At 44.6% G+C, this 23,767-nt stretch overlaps 1 long non-coding RNA gene across 2 annotated transcripts in view; it reads left to right on the forward strand.

Moving 5' to 3' along the window:
- The window catches only part of LOC128095123 (uncharacterized), a 192,386-nt gene that overhangs the window by 147,107 nt on the left and 21,512 nt on the right, over positions 1–23,767 (forward strand). For both annotated transcript variants that reach the window (XR_008213163.1, XR_008213162.1), the window contains one exon: positions 11,619–11,731. This is a non-coding gene — a long non-coding RNA (uncharacterized LOC128095123). The remainder of the gene's footprint in view (positions 1–11,618; positions 11,732–23,767) is intronic.

Raw genomic sequence — 23,767 nt, forward strand, 5'->3', positions numbered from 1 at the left:
TCATAATCCACATGAAAGTAGGGTGGGGTGGCAGCTGCCCCTAATCCCAGCTCTTAGGAGTCAGCGAAGTCTGGCTTCAGCAGGAGATCCCACACCAGTAAATGAAGTGGAGGGTGATGAAGGAAGAAACCTAACACGAACTTCCAGTCTTCACACATGTATGTATTTATGCCTGTATTTCTAAGAGACAAGGACTTCTTAACAAAATCATGCCATTTTCACACATTTGCAAAGCATGACAAGAATTCACATTATTAAGTACGATTCAATAATGAACTATTGAGAGAGTGGCAAGTTCCCCAGGTGGTTCATTTTCCCCCAGTTGGTTTATTTGACTCTGGGTTTACACAGGATGCGCACACTGTGGTTGGCTGTTTTCCCTCCTGTTCTCTTCTGTATACAGGTTGTGACACATCTTTTTATACTCTTCTTTTAATTTTTTATTCATTTTATATACCAACCATAGATCCCCCTCTCATCCCTCCTCCTGCTTGCCACCATGTTCCCCGCACCCTCATCCCCTCCTCCAACAGGGTAAATTCTCCCATGGGGGGACAGCTAAGCCTGGTACATTCAGTTGAGGCAGGACCCAGCCCTTCCCCATATTAACAGGGGTGAATAAGGTGTCTTACCATAGGTAATGGGCTCCAGAAAGCCAGCTCATGCATCAGGGACAATTCCTGATCACACTGCCAGGGGCCCCTCAAACAGACCCAGTTACACAACTGTCTCCCATATGCAGAGGGTCTAGTCCAGTCCCATGCAGGCTCCACAGCTGTCAGTCTAAAGTTTGTGAGTTCCTTTGAGCTTGGTTCAGTTGTCTCTGTGGATTTCCCCATCATGATATTGATCCCCCTTGCTCATGTAATCCCTCTTCCCTCTCTTTGACAGGACTCTGATCTGATGCATGGTTGTGAATCTCTGTATCTGCTTCCATCAGTTCCTGGATGAAGACTCTATGATTACAGTTAGGGCATTCACCAATTTGATTACCAGGGTAGGCCAGTTCAGGAACCCTCAACACTGTTGCTGGTAGTCTAATCTGGGGTCATCCTTGTGGATTCCTGGGAATTTCCCTAGCACCAGGTTTCTCCTTTACCCCATAATGTCTCCCTCTATCAAGGTATCCCTTTCATTGCTCTCCCACTCCATCCCTCCCCCAGCTCGACCATCCCATGCTCTCATATTCATCTATCCCCTACCCTCTATTGCACCCCATCATCCCCAGTTTACTCATCGGTATCTTCTCTGTTTCCCCTTTACAAGGTGATCTGTACATCCCTCTTAGAGTCCTCCTTGTTTTCTAGCTTCTCTGGACCTGTGGGTTGTAGTCTGATTATCATTCGCTTTACTTTTAGTATCCACTTATGAGTGAGTACATACCATGTTTGTCTTTCTGAGTCTGGGTTACCTCACTCATGATGATCATCCATTTGCCTGCAAATTTCATGATGTCGTTGCTTTTTACAGCTTAGTAATACTCCATTGTGTATACGTACCACATTTTCTTTATCCATTCTTTGGTTGAGGGGCATCTAGATTGCTTCTAGGTTCTGGCTATTATGAATAATGCTGCTATGAATACAGTTAAGCAATTGTTCTTAACCCTCCTATACACAAATGATAAACAGGCTGAGAAAGAAATCAGAGAAACATCACCCTTTACAATAGCCACAAATAATATAAAATACTTTGAGGTAACTCTAACCAAACAGGTGAAAGACATGTATGACAAAAACTTTAAGTCCTTGAAGAAAGAAATTGAAGAAGATATCAGAAAATGGAAAAATCTCCCATGCTCATGGATAGGTAGAACCGACATAATAAAAATGGCAATCTTACCAAAAACAATCTACAGATTCAATGCAATTCCCATCAAAATCCCAACACAATTCTTCACAGACTTCAAAAAAATAATACTCAACTTCATATGGAAAGACAGAAAACCTAGTATATCTAAAACAATACTTTATAATAAAGCAATTTCTAGAGGCATCACTATCCCTGACTTCAAGCTCTACTATAGAGCTCTAATAAAAAAAACAAAAAACAAAAAAGCTTGGTATTAGCATAAAAATCAACATATGGACCAAAGGAATTGAATTGAAGATCCCAACACTAATCCACACACCTATGAACATCTGATTTTTGAAAAAGAAGCCAAAACTGTACAATGGAAAAAAGAAAGCATCTTCAACAAATGGTGCTGGCATAACTGGATGCAAACATGTAGAAGACTGCAAATAGATCCATATCTATTACCATGCACAAAACTCAAATCCAAGTGTATCAAAGACCTCAGTATAAAACCAGTTACACTGAACCTGATAGAAGAGAAAGTAGGAAGTAGCCTAGAAAACATTGGCACAGGAGACCACTTTTTAAATATAACACCAGTACCACAGATACTGATAGCAACAATTAATACATGGTACCTCCTGAAAATGAGAAGCTTCTGTAAGGCAAAGGACATAGTAAATAAGACAAAATGACAGCCTACAGAATGGGAAAAGATCTTCACCAACCCCACATCTGACAGAGAGCTTATCTCCAAAATATGTAAAGAACTCAAGAAACTAGACAGGAAAATACCAAACAATCCAATTAAAAAATGGGCTACCGATCTAAACAGAGAATTCTCAACAGAAGAATCCCAAATGGCCAAAAGACATTTAAGGAATTGTTCAACATCCTTAGTTATCAGGGAAATGCAAATCAAAATGACTCTGAGATACCATCTTACACCTGTCAGAATGGATAAGATCAAACATACTGGTGACAGCTTATGTTGGAGAGGATGTGGAACAAGGGGAACACTCCTCCACTGTTGGTAGGAGTGCAAACTTGTGCAGCCACTTTGGAAATCAGTATGGCGGTTCTCAGAAAATTGAGTATGATTCTTTTTATCTCTTGGAATTACTCGTGTGATGCTGAAGAGACTAGGTCTTGTCTCATTCTTTATATAAGTATATTAGTTACCTTTTCCTAAGTTGCTGAGACAAAATATGTGACCAAGGAAACTTAAAAGAAGGGCTTATTTTGGCTCACAGTTGGAAGGTCCAGTTCTCTTGGTGGAGAAGTTACAGAGCAATGAATGCTGGTACTCAGTTCGTTGTGTCTTTTTTCTTCAGTCTGGAACCCCAGCCCATGGAATAATGCTGCCCACATTTAACTAACCTAACTCACATTGTGGGCATGCCCAGAGGCTTATCTCCTTGGTTAGTATAGACTTTGTCAAGTTGACAGTCAATGTTAACCCCACAATAGGATTGTGTCCTTAGGGTGCCACCTTTTTCTGAAGATGGTCTTACTCAGATGCAGTTATTTTTGTTGAGTCTGCACTGCTGGTGCTGTCACCAGCTTCCATTAGCCAGTGTGTAATGATTGGTTGTCTCTTTCATTGATGTTGAAGCCAGTGATCATCAACACCTAGATTTGTTATTTCCTTTGGGGTTTGCAGAAATAGCTTTCCAGTGCTCTCATCTTGTTTTCACTTCCCTTTCCATAAGGAAATTATTTCACTATCAACTTCTTGGTTGCTTTATGATATAGAAAAACAGATGGCATGCTGGATGCCTTTCCTGCATTTACTGAAGAATGTCCTGGTTGTCTCAGATCTTTCAGAGGTGACCAGCAGGTTTCCTTGTTTTATATCTTCAAAGGAACTCATGGATATAGACATAGTTAATGTGTTTCAAGTCACTGCCTTTGCTATTATTATTGAAGTTTAAATTTAATTTTCTCTGCCTGGCATGGGAGCATCTTTCCTCAGCTAATTCCTGAATTCTGGCATGACCACAACCTCAGTTGTCATTGATGAATCCCTTGTTTTCTGGGAAGAAAAGCTGTCCAAGTATGGAATGGTCCATGTAAGAGAAAATATGTTTATACTGGTATTTCCAATTCTAATTACAATTATAGGGCTTTTAAAAACTTTAATTTGATTTTTAATCTTTTGGTTTTATGCCAAAAAATCTCAGTGTTTGTTCTGAGACAGTGTTTCATTGTGTAGTCCTGACTGGCCTGGAACTCACTATGTACATCAAGCTGGCCTCAAACTCACAGAGATCCACCTGCCTCTGCCTCCTGAGTTTAATCCTGGGATTAAAGGTGGGCATCACCAGCCGGGCGGTGGTGGCACACGCCTTTAATCCCAGCACTCGGGAGGCAGAGCCAGGCGGATCTCTGTGAGTTCGAGGCCAGCCTGGGCTACCAAGTGAGTTCCAGGAAAAGGCGCAAAGCTACACAGAGAAACCCTGTCTCGAAAAACAAAACAAAACAAAACAAAACAAAACAAAACAAAAAGGTGGGCATCACCACTCCTAGGGAAAATCTTATTTTTTAACAATAGTGTAATTACTTGCTTCTGTTCTTTATTCTCTTCTTAGGCAGAACACACACAAACATACACATATGCACACGCACACATGCACACACACACACACATGTACACACTTACATATGGTGTTATGTACATAGGTGCATATAGATACTAAAATTGGTCATTAGAGAAAGTTACTCTTTGTTTCTTTTGGTCTGGTTTTTCTTGGCAGGGTTTCTCTGTGTAGCCCTGACTGTCCAGAAACTTACTCTATAGACCAGACTAGTCTCGAATCCAGAGATCTACCTGCCCCTGGCTCCTGAGCGCTGGAATCAAAGGTGTGCACCACTTGTGCCTGACTAAAATTAGCTACTCTTGCTGCTTGCAGTTACTTCTCATGCATCTCACTAGAGAGACTCAGTTGAGTTATTGTAGTTCCAAAGTATTTAAAGCCACACATCTCTGCATCGTTAAGCATCAACTCGGTGCAGTTAAATTTATTTTATTTTGCCCTTGATTTAAAGAATTGCCTTTTTCATATGACTAAACATTATTTGTAATTACCTCAAATGTCCCCATGGTTCCAAAACCAAATCTAAAAGGCAAGGTATTAGTCAGAGAAGTTCAGCCTCTATCTAAATTCATTGCTTTTGCCTTTTCTTTCCTTTAGCTGACACCATTATTTATTTTAGAGCTTTTCTTTCCACTGCAGAACCATACATGTGCACACACATACAGACACACACTCTCTCTTAGTTGTAGATGAAGTTTTCTTTGGGCTGCCAACTCAAAAAAATTGACATGGAGACGTTATTAATTATGAGAGCTCGGCCTATAGCTGAGGCTTGTTCCACTAGCTCTTATAATGTAAATCAACCGATTTCTATTCATCTTTGTGTTACCACATGACTTGTGGCTTTTACCTCTTCTCCTGCATGTCTTGCTCTGCATCCAGCTTGCAACTCCTCCTTTCTTCTTCCTAGAGCTCTCTGTCCCCAGAAGTCCTGCCTAACCTCTTCTTCCTAGCTAATGGCCATTCAGCTCTTTAATAAACCCATCATAGTGACACATCTTCACACAGTGTAAAGGAATCTTCCACATTTAGTCAGTGATTACTCATTGTGTGTAACTGAGTCCACCTTGCTTATTCACCGAGTTCTGCAGTCACCTTAGCCCCATGCAGACAGGTTCCACATTCCTTCCTGAAAGTGCACGCACAGTATTCTCTGAATTCTCATTCTCCGAGAGACTGAGTGTTAGGACTTAAATATACTGATTTGGGAATAGACATAGTCAGCTCAAAACAGGGTTGCATTGACCTATGGATCAATTTTGAGAGACCTGGCATCATGACAATACTAAACCTTCTAACACAAGAGTGGGAAAGTCCTGGCATCTGTGTAAATCTCACATGACATTTGTGGAGAGAGGAATACCAATGTGTAACTGGCTCTCCCTTTTTTCTCTTTTTATTTAGTCTGGGACTATCATGAGAACTGGTTGTTAGATCATGAGGTAATCCACTCACCTGTCCTTTTTGCACATAGTCAAGTGTTTCTCCACCCTGTTACGGTGCAGCCAGTGGCCCTTGCTAGGATTCTGTGATATTTTACATTCCAGATGCCAAGTCTCTCTCTCTCTCTCTCTCTCTCTCTCTCTCTCTCTCTCTCTCTCTCTCTCTCTCTGTGTGTGTGTGTGTGTGTGTGTGTGTGTGTGTGTAGTTTTTATCTGCATGCACCTGCTCATGGTGGCCTGGAAAAGGGAGGCATATTAAAAGTTGCTTTTCTTGTTGCTGCAACCTGACCAAAAGCGACTTGAAGAAGGGAGAGTTTGTTCTGGCTTATAGTTAGAGAAAATATCTTCCTTCCATGGTGGCTCGAGGGGAAAGTCAGCTGTTCATGCTACATCCTGTCAGGAAGCAGACAATGAGCTGGGAGTAGTGAGGCTAGGCTACAACCTCAAGGCCCCCCACTATGAACCACCTTCTCCAGCAAGGCTCCACCTTGTGGAGAAGTTTCTGTGACTCTCCCAAACAGCACCCCCAGCTCCAACACCCAAGTCTGTAGGGGCTATTTCACAATTAGACCACAGCAGGAGGCTTTGGTAAGTGAGCAAAGGTCTCCAAAGAGGCTCTAGCACATGAGATTGGCACTGAGAGCCACAGTAGTGTAAGTATCCATGCTTTTCTTGGCAACATGGAGTTTTGAGAAACATTCACTTTGTGAGTTGGGCATCTCCCTGAAGTAGTGGGGGAGGCCATAGGAGCCTGTGCACAGGGAAGACACTTGCCTGCTGACAGCTGAATTGGACTCACCCGGATCTGTTGATGCCGTGTGACGTTCATCCTGCAGGCTCTGAGCTGTGCCTTGCCTCCTCCTGAGTAAATGGACAGGTGGCAAGCTTCAAGGGGTACCTGACAGACACCAGAGGCAGAGCTAAGATGATGGTGATTAGGCCTCCCAGATAATGATGGACTCTTGGTGCTTGTGTGACTGGAGAATTCTGTGCAATGTGTGGAGCTATCTCTGCATTTCAGGAGGAAATGGATGAGAACAAGGTCACAATGTGGCATGGGAGACAGCGTCACACACACTTTCCTGGCACATCACACTGTGAGATCATGAAGCCAGCAAGGTTCTCATAGCCCTGTGATTCCTGGGCAAGCCAGACCATAACACAGCCAGCCATCATATACACAGGTTTCCCATTCATGGAGTCAACCAACTGTGCACAGAAAATATATGAAAAAACTTTCATCATATATACATGTGTGTGTGTGTGTGTGTGTGTGTGTGTGTGTGTGTGTGTGTGTGTGTGTTTCTCAACCTGTGAGCCACAACATCTTTGGATGGCCAAACCACCCTTTCACAAGGGTCACATATCAAATATTCTGCATATCAGATATTTACATTGTGATTCATAAGAGTAGCAAAACTACAGTTATGAAGTAGTAATGAAAATAATGGTTGGGGGTCACCACAACATGAAGAACCACTTGAGAACCACTGATATAGACTGTCTTATCATTATTTCTTAAACAGCATAACTAGTTACATGCATTTATATTGTATTAGATATTGTAAGTAATGTAGAGATGAATGATGGGGGATGTATGTAGGACATCAGCAAATTTAATGCTGTTTTGTTTTAATTTATTTTATATATTAACTGGGTTACTTAAGGCTCTTTCCATGCAAGCATTTAAATGTATGTTGATCATATTTCCCCCTCTCCCACTGTTACCACTTTACATGAAGGACTTGAGGATCAGCAGATTCTGGTAATGGCAGTGGGGTGTTCCTAAACCAGTCTTCCATATACACTAAGGGATGATGAAACTCTGATACTTTGACAAGATCAAGAGACCCAAGCTTTGCAGAACACGACACTGTGAAGAAATGGGACTTGACAGTCACCCTGAGATCACAGCTTGGTTTTATTAAAACCAGTGCTGCATGTTACCACAACACTGTAAGAGTAAGATGGTCATGTGACCATGTGTCCTCTCTGCTTCATCTGGCCATCTTGTTCTCTGTGTGTCATAGTACTACAATGCCCTGCCCTTACACATTCATGTGGATGCAGAGCTTGGGCTGTTTAGATTCCTTGCCTGCCTCTCATTTGCTGAGTTCAGATGTTTGGAACGCCACTGACACAAACATCTGAGGGAGTTCCTGTGACAGACATCCTTGTGCTATGAAGTGAGGGCAGAGGACTTTCTTCCTTCACTTTTGTTCTCTCAGCACTTAGTGGGGCTTTGCTGGAGGCAAATAGGCAATGGCTATATGGTGGGGATGGGATGGAGTCAAAGGAATCAGATGACTTTGAGGGATTGAATATGGCAAGCATGTGACACTGGTTCTTTTTTCTGTCTCTAGTGTGATATTTGAGAAGTTGAGCCTGGGTGCTTGGTGGTCTTGGACAAGGGCATAATGACTGAGAAATAAGCCAGCTTTCAGTACTAGGTCAGATATACTCTGGTTCCAGAGTCTGGACTGCTAACCAACATGGTCAGTTCCTCTCTGACCTGCTCTTCCTAGTTTGTACCTGTCTGGCCAGCATGGTCAGGAACACAGGTAGGGGTGGGTTCTTAGACCTGGCATGTTTTCCTGTCCATCTTTGCTCATACATATCAATTCTTTGACAGACCCTGAGAGTCAGTGGTCAGTTGAGCTGAGTGGCAGTCTGTCCCTGTAGACATCTGAGGTCCCAGCCAGAGCTAGAGAGACACAAATGAAAACTAGTTGGAGACAAAAATAGGAAGTAGCATGAGATAGGATGTGGCTAATTGTGTTGCCATCATTTTGCTTAATTAAATGAGACTCCCAGGGATGCGCAGCCATAATTACTCTTTTGGCATGTGCCCCTTTTCTCCTGCTAATTTGCTTCTGGAATCCACCTCCTCTAGTCCTGGCTGGCTGTTTCTGAATCTGCATCTCTTCATCTTGCTGGTTTGCTCACAAACTATCCTGGTTTGGATCATAGAAAATCGTCTCTTGGACATGTGAGGTCTAGAGCAGATGGGAGCCATTAGAGAGTGAACCCAGAGCTTTAGTCTCAAGTCTCAGCTTATTCACGCCACATAAGAATGAATCCATGGACACATATGCTCAGATCAGTGATTCACAAACCCAAAAGGTAGAAACCACCCACCCATCCACCAATAGATAAGCAGATGAATACGACATTAGGCATGCATATGCAATGGAGTATTACAATAGCTGAAAATGGAGCCCCGACACTTGCTGCAATGTGTATGAATGCTAAGTGAAAAAGGCCAGATTCAAAAGTCACATAGTGAGTGATTGTATTTCTGAGAATCTTCAGAATTGGTAAATTCATAGAGCTTGAAGCAGGTTGGTGGTTGCCAGGGGCTTAGTGTAGAAGGGAGTGGGGAGCAATTGCTCTATTGATGTACATCACCTTAGTCCACTTTGTGAGGCTGGAACTGTGTAAATAATAAAGTCTTATTTACTTCATGATTCTGGTAGCTGTAAAGTTCCAACAATAAGGGACTGGTGTTGGTAGGGAAGGGAGCAAAGAGCAGGGAGGGTCCTTGTATGTTCTTTGATCTGCTCTTGTGCAAACTCATCCCATCTGTGACTGCAGCATTAATCCACCCCAAGGGCAGTGCCTCCCTCTGTGACTTAATTATCTTCTTTAAAGGCCCAACATCTCAGTATCAGTACATTGAGGAATGAGAAACATCAACGTTTTGGTAAGGATAAGCTACATTCAAATCATAGCCTGGGATTTCCTTTTGGGGTAATAAAAATATGGAACTAGGTACAGTTGGTGGTTTCCTAACATTGTAAATGTAATGGATGCTATCGAACTTTCCTTTTCCATGTACTGTGTGTGCACAGTGACTACAGAAGTCAAAAGAGGCCACTGGATCTGCTTGGAACTGGCGTTACAGACTATTATGAGTCTCTATATGGGTCCTGGGAATTGAACCTGTGTCCTCTGGAAGAGCAGCAGTACTCAATCACCATGCCATCTCTCCAACCCTTTCTTTTTCCTTCCTTCCTTCCTTCCTTCCTTCCTTCCTTCTTTTCTTCCTTCTTCCATTCCTCCATGTCCCTCCCTCCCTCCCTCCCTCCCTTCCACCCTCCTATCTTTTCCTTCCTTCCTTCTTCCTTCCTCCCTTCCTTCCTTCCTTCCTTCCTTCCTCCCTCCCTCCCTCCCTCCCTCCCTCCCTCCCTCCCTCCCTCCCTTCCTTCCTCCTTCTTTCCTTCCTTCCTTCCTCCTTTCCTTCTTTCCTTTTTTTTTGTGACAGGGTCTTACTATACATTCCAAATTGGCTTAGAATTCCCAGCAGTCCTCCTGCTTCAACTTCTAGGCTGTTGGGATTATAGATGTGTACTACCACACTCAGCTGAACTTTCCATTAAAGATTATTTTTTTTGTTTTATGTGTGTAGGTGTTTTGTCTGCATATATGTATGTATACCTGTACATGACTGGTGCCTCTGGAGGCCAGAAAAGGGTGTCAGATTCCCCAGAACTGGAATTACAGATAGTTGTGAGCCACTAGTGGGTGCTGGGAATCACTTGTGGGTCCTTTGGAAGAGCAGCCGGTGCTCTTAATCTCTGAGCGATCTCCAGCCCCGCTCCCATGGTTTATTTGTGTTATACGAATCTCATCTCAGTAAAATGAGGTCAAACAAACCATCTACCACATAGTAAGGCATTGCATAAAGTCTCATCTAGGTGGTAAAGGGTTTGAAGTCATCCTGGTAATTGTCTCATTATTCATCAGAAGCCGCTTGAGTGGTTTTCCTTCATCAAACATTCCAAATGGGAGAGAAGGAAGCCTCTGTGAAGCCAGGGCAAAGCTCTTGTGATAACCAGAGGTGGCTACACCACCATCTGGGTGAGAAGAGTGGAAGGAGGCTGGGGGCAGTGGCGGCAGGGGGGGGGGGGGGGCGGCAGGCGGGGATGCCCAGGCAGAAGTGAAACACTCAAGACCTTCATTAGCTATGGAGGAGGGGCTTGATTTTTAATCCAGTTATTTTTTCTATGACCTACAAAACAAAATCAATCCTAGGATGCATAATTAAATAGCAGTGTATTTTTAGAGAAATGGCAATGTTCTATGCATGCACTTTTCCTTAAAGTTTATCATTTTTGTTTAATTATAAAAGCAGCATAATACTCATTATAGATTGGGAAGCCCAGAAATGTATAAGGAAATAGGAGAAATCACTTATCCTACCACATAGAAATCGTTACATAACAGTTTCGTATGTTTATTCCTCAATGCTTTATCTTTGCCCTTTCTTCAAATAGCTAAAACCATGTATTGCCCATAAAATTTTACCCACCAACTTTTTCTTCTCATTGGTATCATAGCATAAGCTCTCCTCTGGTGTACTTAAGAGGCTTTGTGTGTGCTATTCTGTGAACTGCACCAATATTCCAGCATAGGGAGGTGCAGCCTGTTCAACCACCCTTGGCCTTTTGACACCTTGGTTGCCTGCCCTCTGAGATAAACACTGAATTGCACAGTGCAGGCCATGGATGGGGGAAGGGCATAGATCTTACAGGACTGCATGGCCAGAATTTCAGAAACTTTTAATCTTCACTGTCAACTTGACCAAACTTAGAGTCACTTAGGAGACACATCATTAGGTGTGCCTGCCAGGGCATTTCCTGAGAAGTTTAACAGATAGGGGAGGACACAACTTGAACTGGGTGGCACCTTCCCATTGCCTGGGGTCCCCAACTGAATAAAAAAGAAACCGAAGAAGTGAGCCAAGCATTGCCCTTTATCTCTCTCTGCTTCCTGATTACAGATGCAATATGACCTTGTGCTCCTGTTGCTATGACCGCCCACCACGGTGGACCGTGGTGGTGGACTGTGTCCTCCCTCAACTGTATGACAAAAGCAGCCTTTAAATTGTTTTGGGTATGTATTTTGTTGCAGCAATGGGAAAAGTAGCTAATAGTGACTGAGTATGATCTTGGGAAGGCGACACTGCTGTGTGTTTATAATTTTGCAAGAATATGAACTCAAAGAGAACAAATAGAGGATTGATAGCAGCACATGGCTTAGAAAAGAAAACCTGAGTTGGCTGCTGAGTTGTCCTGGCCTAAAGATATATGCATTCTTTCTGAGACCTCCTATGTGCAGCCGGAGAGGTCACGGGAGGATGAAGGCACAATCATAGTCTTAAAGGAGGACCATCTGGCCAGGTAGGCAGCTTCCTGCAGTGACTGTGAAGGCCATGAGGCAGTTTGGGGCCAGTTCCATGGTGGGACTATGCATTGTGGAAGCACAGGGTATACGGGATTCAGCCTTGGTAGCAGAGATGGGGCTTGAGGCCAGAGAAGCTTCCAGTAGAAGGTGATTCCTGGGCTGAGACTCCAGAAACAGGCTGGAGTTGGAGTCTTCTGAGTTGGTGTGGTCCTTCTCTGCCCCCTTTCTGATTCCACATTGACCTTTAGGACTTTTGAGTATTTAGCTCATCTGCAGCAAGATGCTGTGCTTGTGGCCAATTGGATGTCTCTCTTCTTCTGGTCCCAGTACCTGGTAGTGCCTGCTTTTGAACTTGAGTCTATCCCTGAGAAGTCTACTGACTCTCTATATTCTGATCTGGAATTTTCCAAGCCTACAAGGGTCCAGATGCCAGACTCAAAGCATGGTGACTTACCCCAGTAAGGCATCTACAGAATATGAAAACTCTGGCCATGGTGGCTCCTCTCTAAAGCCCCAGGTCTCATGGATGCTGCAAAGATTTAATGAAATGTGTGGGCATTAGCCTGGCTTTGAGTTGGTGCTGGGACATCTGTCCTCCTGCTCTGAGGTGATGGAAGAGGGAAAGGTGAAGCCTATGTTTGTCCTTGGTCTTGCTAGCGAGTGTAGTCTCTAAGTACTGGCCAGAAACAGCCAGTATGGCATGCCCAAGTACACCAGTCCAGCCCACCGTGGCAGGCCCTCCAGCTCACATGGTCCCCAGTGTTATTCTCTGATACTTCTATATGTGCACATTCTATTACTGACAGCCCAACATACCCTTGAACTTTGAAAGTGCCTGTGGTAGGAAGTGATATTTTAAACATTTATCTCAAAAGGCAATTATTAGTCACACTGATGAGTGGCTTGTTAAAGAATCAGGAGAACTAGCTGCAGGTGGTGGTGACTCATCATCTCCCCCATCAACAAAGAGTGGCCCATCTCTCCATAGGAGAGTCGCATGGCTTCGCCTCTTGCTTTGAGCAAAGGCTCCGCCGTTTTAATAACATGAGATTTATTGTGTGGGATCTGATGAGAGGGCCATTGATATTTACTCCCCCAAACAATGGCAAGAAGTAATGACATTGACTCAGTGAAAGGGTGGAGCAGAGCAACTCAGCCGAGAGACACAGGACTGCCTTGTCTCTTGGTTGCAGCCTGCCTTGAACCCACTGTTACTCAGCTTTTCTATTGCTGTGGCATGACAGAGACGATCTAAAACAGAAAGGGTTACTATGGCTCACGGTTGCCATCATGGTGCGGAAGGTATGACAGCAGAGCTGTTTCCATCTGCGGTACCATGGGGCCAGGCCAAGAGGCTGTTAACATCGTGGCTGACCAGGAAGCAAAGAGAGCTAGATAAGAACCAGGGCTGCATATAACCTTCCAAAGCTTGCCTTGGTGGCCTACTCCTTCATCAAGCTTTACATACTTACTCTACAGCTTTCAAAATAGTGCTGTAAGTTGGGGGCAGAATGCTCAAGATGTAAGTCTATGAGGGATATTTTAGAGTCAAACTACAGTGACCCCAGCCCCATGCCTCCTGTCCCCCAGTTTGTGGTATGCAAAACAGCATTGAGTGTGTGTATACCTGGTGGTACCTTCTATTCTCTTTGTGCAGGTTGCAGAATGAAAGCTCACCTCTGCCATTCCAAACTTACAAATGCTACATTATAGGGCACCCATGGCCCCTGTATTAGTTGCTTTTCGATTGTTGTGACAAACACCATGGCCGAGGCAGCTTATAATGGAAAGTGTTTAATTGGGCTTATGTTCCAGGGGGTTAGAGTCCATGAAGGTAGAGCACAGCTATGGGGTCAGGAGCAGCTGAGAGTGCACATACAGATCCGTGGAGCAGAGGCAGAGCACCAAAAATCTCAGGAAAGCCTAAACCTTCTAACCCCTCATGAACAGTTCCACCAACTGGGGACTGATTGATTATTCAAGCATATGGAGCCCATGGGGGACATTCTTATCCAAACCACCACAGCCCCAGAAATAATCGTTGGTCTACTTGGAATCCTTAGAGTACCAGGATGCTTGGAGACTTCCAGTTGACCTTTGTGCAGTTAAGCAGAGAGAAACATACACTCTGGTAAAAGTTCCCACTAGCAACAGCTATCCCTTCAAAGTGTATTGACAGGTGTGAGGAGAGGACCTGTAGGTGACCCTAACCCTATGTCAACCTACCTCCCTTCTCCCTGAGTAGAGTTCATGTTTTGTCCATTATGTCCTTGGTTGCTCTTTTAATGGCAGATGCTACTATTAGGTGCTTACTGAGCGCCTTCAGGCCTTACATCACTTAATCCCAAGATATACCCAAGGAGATGGATGCTAGTATGATTCTCCTTGTCTAGATTTATGAGCTGAAGTCCAGAGTGGCAAAGTGATCTGGCCAAGATTACACAGCTAGCGGGTAGCAGGCCCTATCTGCCTGACTCCCCTACCTCCAGCCTGCTGTTTTGCCTGCTATGTGTAGTAGGTGGGCAGAAGTAAGGACTTCAGTGTCAGATTAGTTGGGGCCCCACACCTAGCCCATTACAGGCTGTGTAATTGGGGTGGGCCATTTTTATGTCCTCTTGACAGTAATAGCAGCAGCAGTAGCAGCTCAAGCCTGGGACTTGCTGGAGCCAGAAGTGCTCCATTATACTTTCTTGTTTAACTGCAATAGCTGAGGCCTCAGTGTGAGCTCAGAAGATTCCATGGGATGCTACACATGCCCAGGACTATTCACACAGAATAGGAATGAAATATTAGCTAATGTGGGCTTCTGGGGCTCTACTTGCTAGAAGAGTTGAACTGAGCTAGCTTAGAGTGTCCGGTGTCTTTGATTTTCACCACAGTCATAGATGCTCTGATCCAGGGGCTGCCTGTCCTGTTATGCGTCACAGAGCCTGGCACACACCTGGTACCCCACAAGTGTCCTTAGCATGAGCAAGCCAAGGACCAGCTCTAGCCAATGGGATTCACTTTGTCCTTAGTCTTCCAGAACAGGAAGGCCACTTTCTCCTGTTTATTCAGTCTAGTTTTCCAGCTCATTTAGTGTGGCTCTTCCCACTCTGCTTAAGCCAATCTAGAAACTCCTTCTCACATGCCCAGAGAATTGGTTCCTAGATTCTGTCCAGTTGGCAGTCAATATCAACCATCACACTTCACAGAGTTCTGCAGTCAACCTGAAAACTTAAGAGCTTTCTTTAAGCACAGTGTGAAGCTGGCTGTCCTACAAACTCCCGAATGGTACTATCTCTTAGGGACTCCCTTGGTCTCTGATTTAACAGTACTATCTTCTCCCATTATACTGATAAAGAAAGTGAGACACAGAGAAGTTAATTAAGTTGAGTAATTTGCCACTAGCTAGAACCAGGGTAAAAATCTAGCTTAAGATGACTCTAGAATTTGTCCTCTGGGCCTCCACGCCAGGGTCTGCAGTGAGTGATGTGGTCATCTACATTTCAAGTTGGTGATGGACCTCTCAGAGCTGAGAACAGTGTTACAAACTTCATCCATGTCCTGCAAAGCACAGATCACCTGAAATGCGGCGAGAAAGTGTTCATTTATTCTGGAGCAGATCCACCAAGCCTATGGCTTTGATTTCTAATTGTCTGAAGTTCTTTTCTACCTAATGTCATCAAGAATGTTAATGATGCAGAAATTGCAGGCTGAGGGGGTGGGGGTGGCGAGGGGTGAGCACATCCCTTGATCTGCTTTTCTGTATGTACTGGGTCTGTTTTCAGAATCATTGCCTGCTATTCTCACTGGTCAGCAGCTGTTGCTATTACTATCATTAGTAACTGCTTCCTCAAAACAGTAGAATTACAAGGCAAGAAATCAAGCTAGGAAGATGGAGAAAGGGCTGTGATGGGGAAGGCTAGCTTCTCTGAATGGGTGGGACTCCCTGCTGGGTCTTACTGAGCCTGGAGCTACTAAAGGGACCTAGTGAAGATGAAGGTGTTCTGAGGGCCCTGTAGCTGGACCCCTTTTTTGTTTTAGAGGGATTCTTGGGTTCTGGGGATTCCCTGCTTCAGCAGGGTCAAGCACAGGAGAGGAGTTGCCTTAAACATGAGAAGGGTAATATAGCTTGCAGAGCAAGAGTGGATGGGAAGAGGAGGGGAAGATGCCACTTTCTTCTCTCCCTCCTTATCTCCTAGTGGACCATGGGGCCCCTGGCTGTCCCTTCAGATGGGGCACAGCTATACTAGACACAAAGAAATAAAGTTCCCCAGCTCTGTCAGCTTATCTCTAGCAGATGCTGGTGGAGGCCAAGTCTACCATTGCCTAGAGGGCAAGAGAGTATAGGGTTTGTCTGGAGGAGAAGACACAGTGATATGCCCTGTGGAGATGGAACCCTAACCAAGCCATGGCAGGTACAGCATCTGGAAACTGTCCCTGTTGATCTTTCCATCATGGCCAGGGCATTGTGCTTTCTGACTGGTTGAAAGCATAGTTCTCACACTAATATGTTCTATGTAAGAATAAGAATAGCCCTACTCCTCCCCATGGGGTTCAGAGAGCTATTCCCAATTTTGAATAATAAAAAGCTAATCATAGACATTAAATATTATCTTCCCTTTTGTATTAGTGTATGTACAAATAACAGACACAGCGCTATGCTGGCTCATGATAAACACATCAGGAACATTATCTTGCACTCTGAGATTGCCCTTTTTGTTTTTAGTCCCCAAAGTAGCCTCACACCTTGCCTTTTTTGTTATTTAGTATTAGTCTGTTTTATTTCCTGAAGAGTCATTTCTCCAAAAACACTCCAGGGGTCTTTCTGATCCTTTGTTGTTGTATTTCTGTTGACCACACTGCGGGACTCCTGGGCTCTCACTGTGGACTGGTTGATGGTGGCTTCCCAAAGCCAGTTGCTTTGAAATCTGAAATTTCTCAGCTGTAGCAAGTCTTTTTCTGTCCCGCCAGCCAGCTTCCAAATAATGACACAGAGGTTTCTTATTAATTATGAAAGCTTGGCCGATAGCTTAGGCTTGTTTCTAACTAGCTCTTATAACTTAAATTAACCCATTTCTATTAATTTATGTGCTGCCACATGGCTCATGACTTTTACCTTACCTTTCCTCCTGCATGTCCTACTTTCTCTGCATCTGGCTGGTAACTCTGCCTTCTTCTCAGCAATTCTCTCTGCCCTGAAAATCCTGCCTAGCTATTGGCCATTCAGCTTTTTATTAAGCCAATCCAAACAACACATTTCACAGTGTACAAAAAGATTATTTCATAACACTTAGCTTCCTCCCACCTGCAAGTGATACATTTTGGGAAGTGTTTGTTAGTAGATGCCACATGTTCCTGAAAACATGGCTTAGTGAAGTCAAGATGACATCAGCCCACCTGGTGGGGATGGACCTTCTCTGACAATGTCATAGTAGTAATTCCCCCATAGGAATTACTATTTCCATTTCTGACAATGGATATAAAACCCATTCACCCTGAGCAGACACTTAAAGCAAGTGGCCTGCAGTGAGGATACCTGGCAGCTTCCATCACTGCCTTCCCCAAGTCTTAGACACCCTCCCCAGGTCTTAGACACCCTCCCCACTTTGAGAGTGTTTCATATAAGTCAGGCTGTCTTCACTATGTGGCTGAAGACAACCGTGCACTTTTGATCCAGAGTGCTAGAATCATGAGCATGCCACCATGCTGGGTGTATGTGATTCTGAGGATTTTACCCAGGGCTTTGTGTATACAAGACAAAACAAACAAATGGTTCTCTGACAATTCCACATATGAAGATGAGGCATTCTGATTGTTCTCACCCATCTTCTCTCATCTCTCCCTCTTTTCTGACTATACCTCTCTTCCCCACTAATCTTATCCCAACATCTATAACCTTTTGTTTTCTTTATGTCCCTCAGGGGTTGACAAGGATCATCTTTGTAGCTTTGGGATTAGAGCCTGGTGGGTTTACCAGTGGCTACACAACTCATGACAATGCTCCTCCAGAGTCTATTAGTAATCAGTAGTTCAATAGTATGGTACAGGGTCCCATGAGCCCCTCTTCCATTCATGACTGACTGATGAGTGGGCCTATCATGTACAAGGAACTATAGCTGCTATGAATTCATGATTACATTATCTATGCCAAGTCTAAAGAGTGGGAATGCACTTCCTTTTTCCTATCTTTTGGCTCTTCCATTCTTTCCTGTTCCTCTTCTGCAGTGTTACTTAGTGGGAATTAGTACAGATGACTTAATTAGGGATAAGTCCTCATCTGTTACTTAGTCTTAGCATCTTGGGCAGCAATGAGTCTCTACAGTCACCATTGTTCACTACTGAGAGGCTTCTCAGATTGGGGCTGAGAGTAGCCTTTGTGTGAAGATACACACATAGATAGTTAGACGGCACTTTGGTGCTGAACGTCAGCAGCAGTTCCCCCTTGTAGGGTCTATGACCTGACAAAGGTATGGTTTTTGAGCATGTTTTTAGTACCAGGCATGGATTCCCTCTGTAGGATGGGGCTCGAGTCCAAGCTGAGAGTGGTTGGCACATACTAGTCTTGCCGCTCTGCACATGTGGGCACACATGGCGTTGTAGGTTTGTACTGTAGTAGTGTAGTTCATAGAGTTCACTGCTGTGTTGGAATGTTGTGCCCTCCATACCAGTGGCCCACACAACACTTTTCAGTACTTTGAATGCTAGCTAGCAAAAAAAGAGAGCATGAGTTCAACTCCAGCTTGATTTCTCTGTATTCTGCAACAAACGTGTTCTGCTGTCTTCAGCAACGGGGGTCTTGTCATCTAGTTATGGTGGAGCTAGAACTAAGAGAGCTAGAATTTCCACATGGAAAGGTGAGGGCCTATATTGTCTGAGGGGACTCAGGCCTCCATGACCAGTATTCCTGTGCAGGTTTCTTACTCCTGGCACTGAGATTTTGCTTCGTCTTCACTGCTTGCAGGAGCTGATTATCTATCGAGCCTCACAGGGTATTATAAATGAGGGAGCAGGGAAACCACCGAACAGGACCACTCTGTGGGTAGAAAGTAAGGTTTATTTGGGAAATTCAAGCTGCCAAGGCTGTCTCTTGGGGGTAGAGAGACTAGAAAAAGGTGGGGGAGAGCCTTGCCAGTTTCAAGTGGGTCTGTAGAGGTGGGAGAAGGCTTGTAAGCCAGAACAGCCTGGAAACTAGAGTAAAGGGAAGTGGGGTCTGGGCCAGGACAGCCTGGGAAGTAGCATGGGGATTTTATCTGTTACACATTTGTTGGAGCTCATAGGGAACTAGATGCCCCCTTGCCAGAGGTAGTCGACTATTGGGGGCAGATAAAGGAAGTAATGGTTCTTCTTCACAAACAGAAGCCTGCGTCACAAGATTTCTGAGGAATGCTGACTGTAGGTAGTAATCCTGTTTACCTGGCCAGAGTTCAGCCTGAAAATGACACTGTCAGAAGTACTGCCATTTTGAGGGGAGTACTTTGGACCTAACAGGTACCCCTCCCTAAACCCTCTCTTTTCACTCAGCTAGGAGCCCCCCTTTGGTGCAAATCTCCTTTCCAGGGGTTTGTCTGGAGAGTGTACCCAGTCTTGTTCCACAGAAGGCTTGGAGGAGCATTTGCAAAGTGTATCTGCACCCCACAGTCAGGGCGAGAGACTGGCCTTGTAGGATTTAGTTTTCCAGAACTTATGGTCAGCAGGTCTGCAGAGCAGAGATACTGCAACAGATTATGGGGAGAGAGAGAGAGAGAGAGAGAGAGAGAGAGAGAGAGAGAGAGAGAGAGAGAGAGAGAGAGAGGTCATCTAGTTTCCCTCACCCTCCACTGATGAGGGGACAGCAGAAGTTTCATGTATAACTGAAAATCGGACACGGTTGATTATGGCTGGGGAATAGCCAGCCTTGGGCAAGGAGTTGAGCAAACTGGTTTTACTGGTGTACGTGTTAGGGTAAGGATGGGTGTGGAGGTGGGGAGGAGTGGAGCTCTAAGTGTGGTAGAATGGAGCCAGAAGACATCAGCTCAAAAATGCAAGGAAGAGGGGCAGAGAAGAAATTTCCAGCACTCATATGGAGGGAGTTAAGGGAGGGAATGTGTCTTGAGAGATCTGAGGAGCAACTGGGTAGAAATGAAGACTTGAAAGAGACTGAACTGCTTATAGCCAAGAACCTCTTGGCAGACACTGGCCCTTGCTTCCAAGCTCTGCTACTCCTGAGTGACCTTGAACACAAACCTCTGGACTCCCAAGCTCTCATCTATGCGGTAGGCCAGTGATTGTCACTGGATTCTCACTGGATCTCCTTGGCTCTCCAGTGCTTGTGATCTCTGTTGAAAGAATTCAGATGAGACACACCAAGCAAATGTAGATGACAGGCAATTTATTGCATGGTCAAGTGGGCACCTTCCAGAGATGAGAGTGTCAGTGACTAGAGACACCACTGCACCAACTTACTGATTTCAGACGAGTTCAATGCTTCTTTTGATTTTCTGAGTCTGGATTTTGCCATCTATCCCTAGCTAGCCTGGAGCTCACTGTATAGGCCAGGCTAGCTTTGAACATGTAGTGATCCTACTGCCCGTGGCTCCAGAGCTGGGATTACAACCACACATCACCATGCCTAGTACATTTCATACTTTTTTAAAAGACTCTAGGACAGACAACTTTCTAGAAGTGTGTTTTTCTGTGCAGGTGATTGACAGGCCTGTTTGAATTGACTTGCAAAAGGGGCAATGATACATAAAGCCTCTGGCTGTACTGTGATTTTAGGAGAAGTAGGGCTCCTGGAGCCAGGCTAGATAGTTATCAATGAATGGTGGTCTTTTGGGAAGGTCAGGATGTCACAGATATGACTCAGGTCCCATTTCTCTGACTGGTAATCAAAGTTCTACAGTTCCAGCCCTTGTTTTACATGCTGTTAAAAGAGAGGGGTTTAGCTCTTCATGAAGCCATTTCTTTCTAACAGAAACACTTCCTCCTGGAGGGAAGAGAGAGGCCAGTTAAGACTTGGGAAGTGCCGGGCGGTGGTGGCGCACGCCTTTAATCCCAGCACTCGGGAGGCAGAGCCAGGCGGATCTCTGTGAGTTCGAGGCCAGCCTGGACTACCAAGTGAGTTCCAGGAAAGGCGCAAAGCTACACAGAGAAACCCTGTCTCGAAAAACCAAAAAAAAAAAAAGACTTGGGAAGTAAACAAAATTCAAAGTCTCAGGAAAGTCCTTACCAGATCCACAGGGCAACCCTCCCAAGATGACATTAGCAGTGGCAATTGCTGGAGAGAGGAGACGTTCCAGCTACTCTCCAGCTGACCCAGGTGCTTGAGGAGAACTCCAGGACACAGCTGTCATGACTCATTACTCATGATAGGGTGTACTTTTTAGTGATGGAGCTGTGTGATTTACCCATGTTCCTGTTAGTAACCCCCTACCCATGCTCAGTAAGTCAGTCCAGTAAGCAGTAACTTGGTTCACCAAGTCGGATTTTGTTGGATCATCTCTTTGGTCTGTCATTGGTGCCTTATCTTAGAGAAGTAGATACTTGTTCGTGTATCCTCAGAAGCAGTCACATGGCAGTCCTAATGTCCGTTAGCCTGCTAGTGTCTAAGTAGCTACCTAATAATACTAGCCTCTTTGGGCCATGGTGAGAAATTTGGGTGAACTGTGGATGAAAATTCTGTCTCTTCGAGCACACGGTAGAGGAGACTGCTAAGCCACTGGCTTCACAGCATCAGGCTTTACAATGTCCCAAGTCCTCTAGAATCTTGGAGTGGCCTTGAAGCATGACAGGAGATTGAAGGAATGGGTGCCCCACCTTACCTGTAATGGAGACAGACAGCTAATACTGTTGTAACTCCCCATCATAACTTGAGATGGGCCACACTGATGGCTTCATGTTCCCCTAGAAATGACTGTCCCTTGCATTTTGAAGGCATTGTGGAACTCCACAGAGATGTACTTTTCTAGACACGGTTCTGGCTTATTCTGCTGTTCTTTGTTGACCAGCCCCCAGGGACAGTGGCATCCTTAGTGGCATCTGGTGGGTCACTGCTTGCTCCCCTCCCAAATGGCTCAGGAGGGCTGTCAAAGTGTTGCTCAGCTCCATTGGGCCCTTGCTAGTCTGTCCTGGAGGAAAGATGGAACATGGGAGTCTGTTTGCAGCTATTAATGAGCAGGCCTGCAGGGTGATGTGTGATCGGAAGAGTGAAATCTGGCTCAGAGTTTGGTGTGTGGTAATGACCCTCTAAAATAAGGAACTTAATTATACCTTGAAATTGAATGATTCCTTTATTCTCTGAAACAGAGTGTACTAGACTTGGGAAGCCCCTGGCACTCTTGCTGCTTCATCTATTTCTGCCCCTCTTTTCCTGCCAATGTGCTTGCATCACATTCCAGAAAGCCTTTCTAGGGTTGCAATCTACTGAAAATGGACTGCTGCCTGGCTTGTCACTCTAAGTCCTCATAAGGTTGATACTTAGGCGCAATGATGAGGCTGCATCATGGACTGGCTGAGTAGTCTCCAGTGGTCTCAATTTACCATCTAGCTCCATCATCGGAGGAATATTAATACAGTTGGCTCTCCCTCTCTGCAGGTTCACATTCATGATTTCACACTGTTGTGTATTAGGCATATAGGAAATTACATCTGCACTGAATATGGGCACTCTATTTCCGTGTCTTCATTCCCCGACAACACCAAGTGAGGACTTACACTGCAGTTTGCATTGCGTCGGTACCAGGGCCATCTAGAGAGGATCTGAAGCAGGTGGGGGGATGCACAGATGCTGCATCATTGCATGTGAGTACTGAGCAGCTGTTTGGATCTGGAATCAAAAGATGGTTCTGGAACCCAGGTCCCCCAGACCCTAAGGGAAGGTCATGGTCCCCTATGGTAGAGGGAAAGAAAAAGGGAAGAGATATGAGTCTCCATTTCTTCTTTCCTGCCTCAAGTGTCTCTTTTCCCATTAAGTTTCTCTTTCTCGGTTTATATCAGCCCTAAATATAAACTGAGAGGGGGCTGGGAGTTCATCCTGATTGGTGACAGATGTCACCCAACCAGAAGCTGTTTCCGTGCTTATGGACAGAAGTGAGGACCCAATCACTATACCAAAAGGGGGCACATGAACAACTGAAGTCCAATAGAATAGGGGGATTTTCCAGGAGAGGGACACTTGGACAGGACTCCAAACCCAGGCCCCTAGAGTCCTTTGCTTCCCACATGGGAGCCCCTTCTCTACCAGAGAAGTCTGTGACACTTTCTAATAAACCTTTTCTTGGTGCTGAGCTATCTTCCTGTCTTTGAATTCTTTAATTGACACAGAAAAAGAAACCTACCTGCTAGCTGATATCAAGGGATTTGAGCATTTACCTAATTGGCACATAGTGGGTATTCAGGAAATGAGTTTGGGAAAAAAATAAAGAGAAATAATTCCTAGAGCGAAGGCCAGCAGCTAGTGTCAAGAACATGAGAGCATATGTCACTTGAGTCTGGAATCTTCCCGTCACCAGTGTTATCACTTGTAAAATGAGAATGCTGAGAACAGCATCTGTAGGTGTGTCCCACCTGAGGCCTGTGGGTGGACTGTAGCCAGGGTGCTGATGAATACAGCTCAATATAAAACTGCTTGAAACAGTATGAGATATTTTGCCTTTTTATTATTTGTTTATAATTCCATTGTGCAGTCCTTGAGAATGAACTTCAGACTTTGTTGATGACAATGTTGGGTTGTAATGTCAAAAGGTTGGACATGCCTGCCCCTATAGTGTAAGGTACTTGGGA

Source organism: Peromyscus californicus, unplaced genomic scaffold (assembly GCF_007827085.1).
Source record: "Peromyscus californicus insignis strain IS unplaced genomic scaffold, ASM782708v3 Scaffold_4__1_contigs__length_199733344, whole genome shotgun sequence".
Classification (NCBI taxonomy): domain Eukaryota; kingdom Metazoa; phylum Chordata; class Mammalia; order Rodentia; family Cricetidae; genus Peromyscus; species Peromyscus californicus.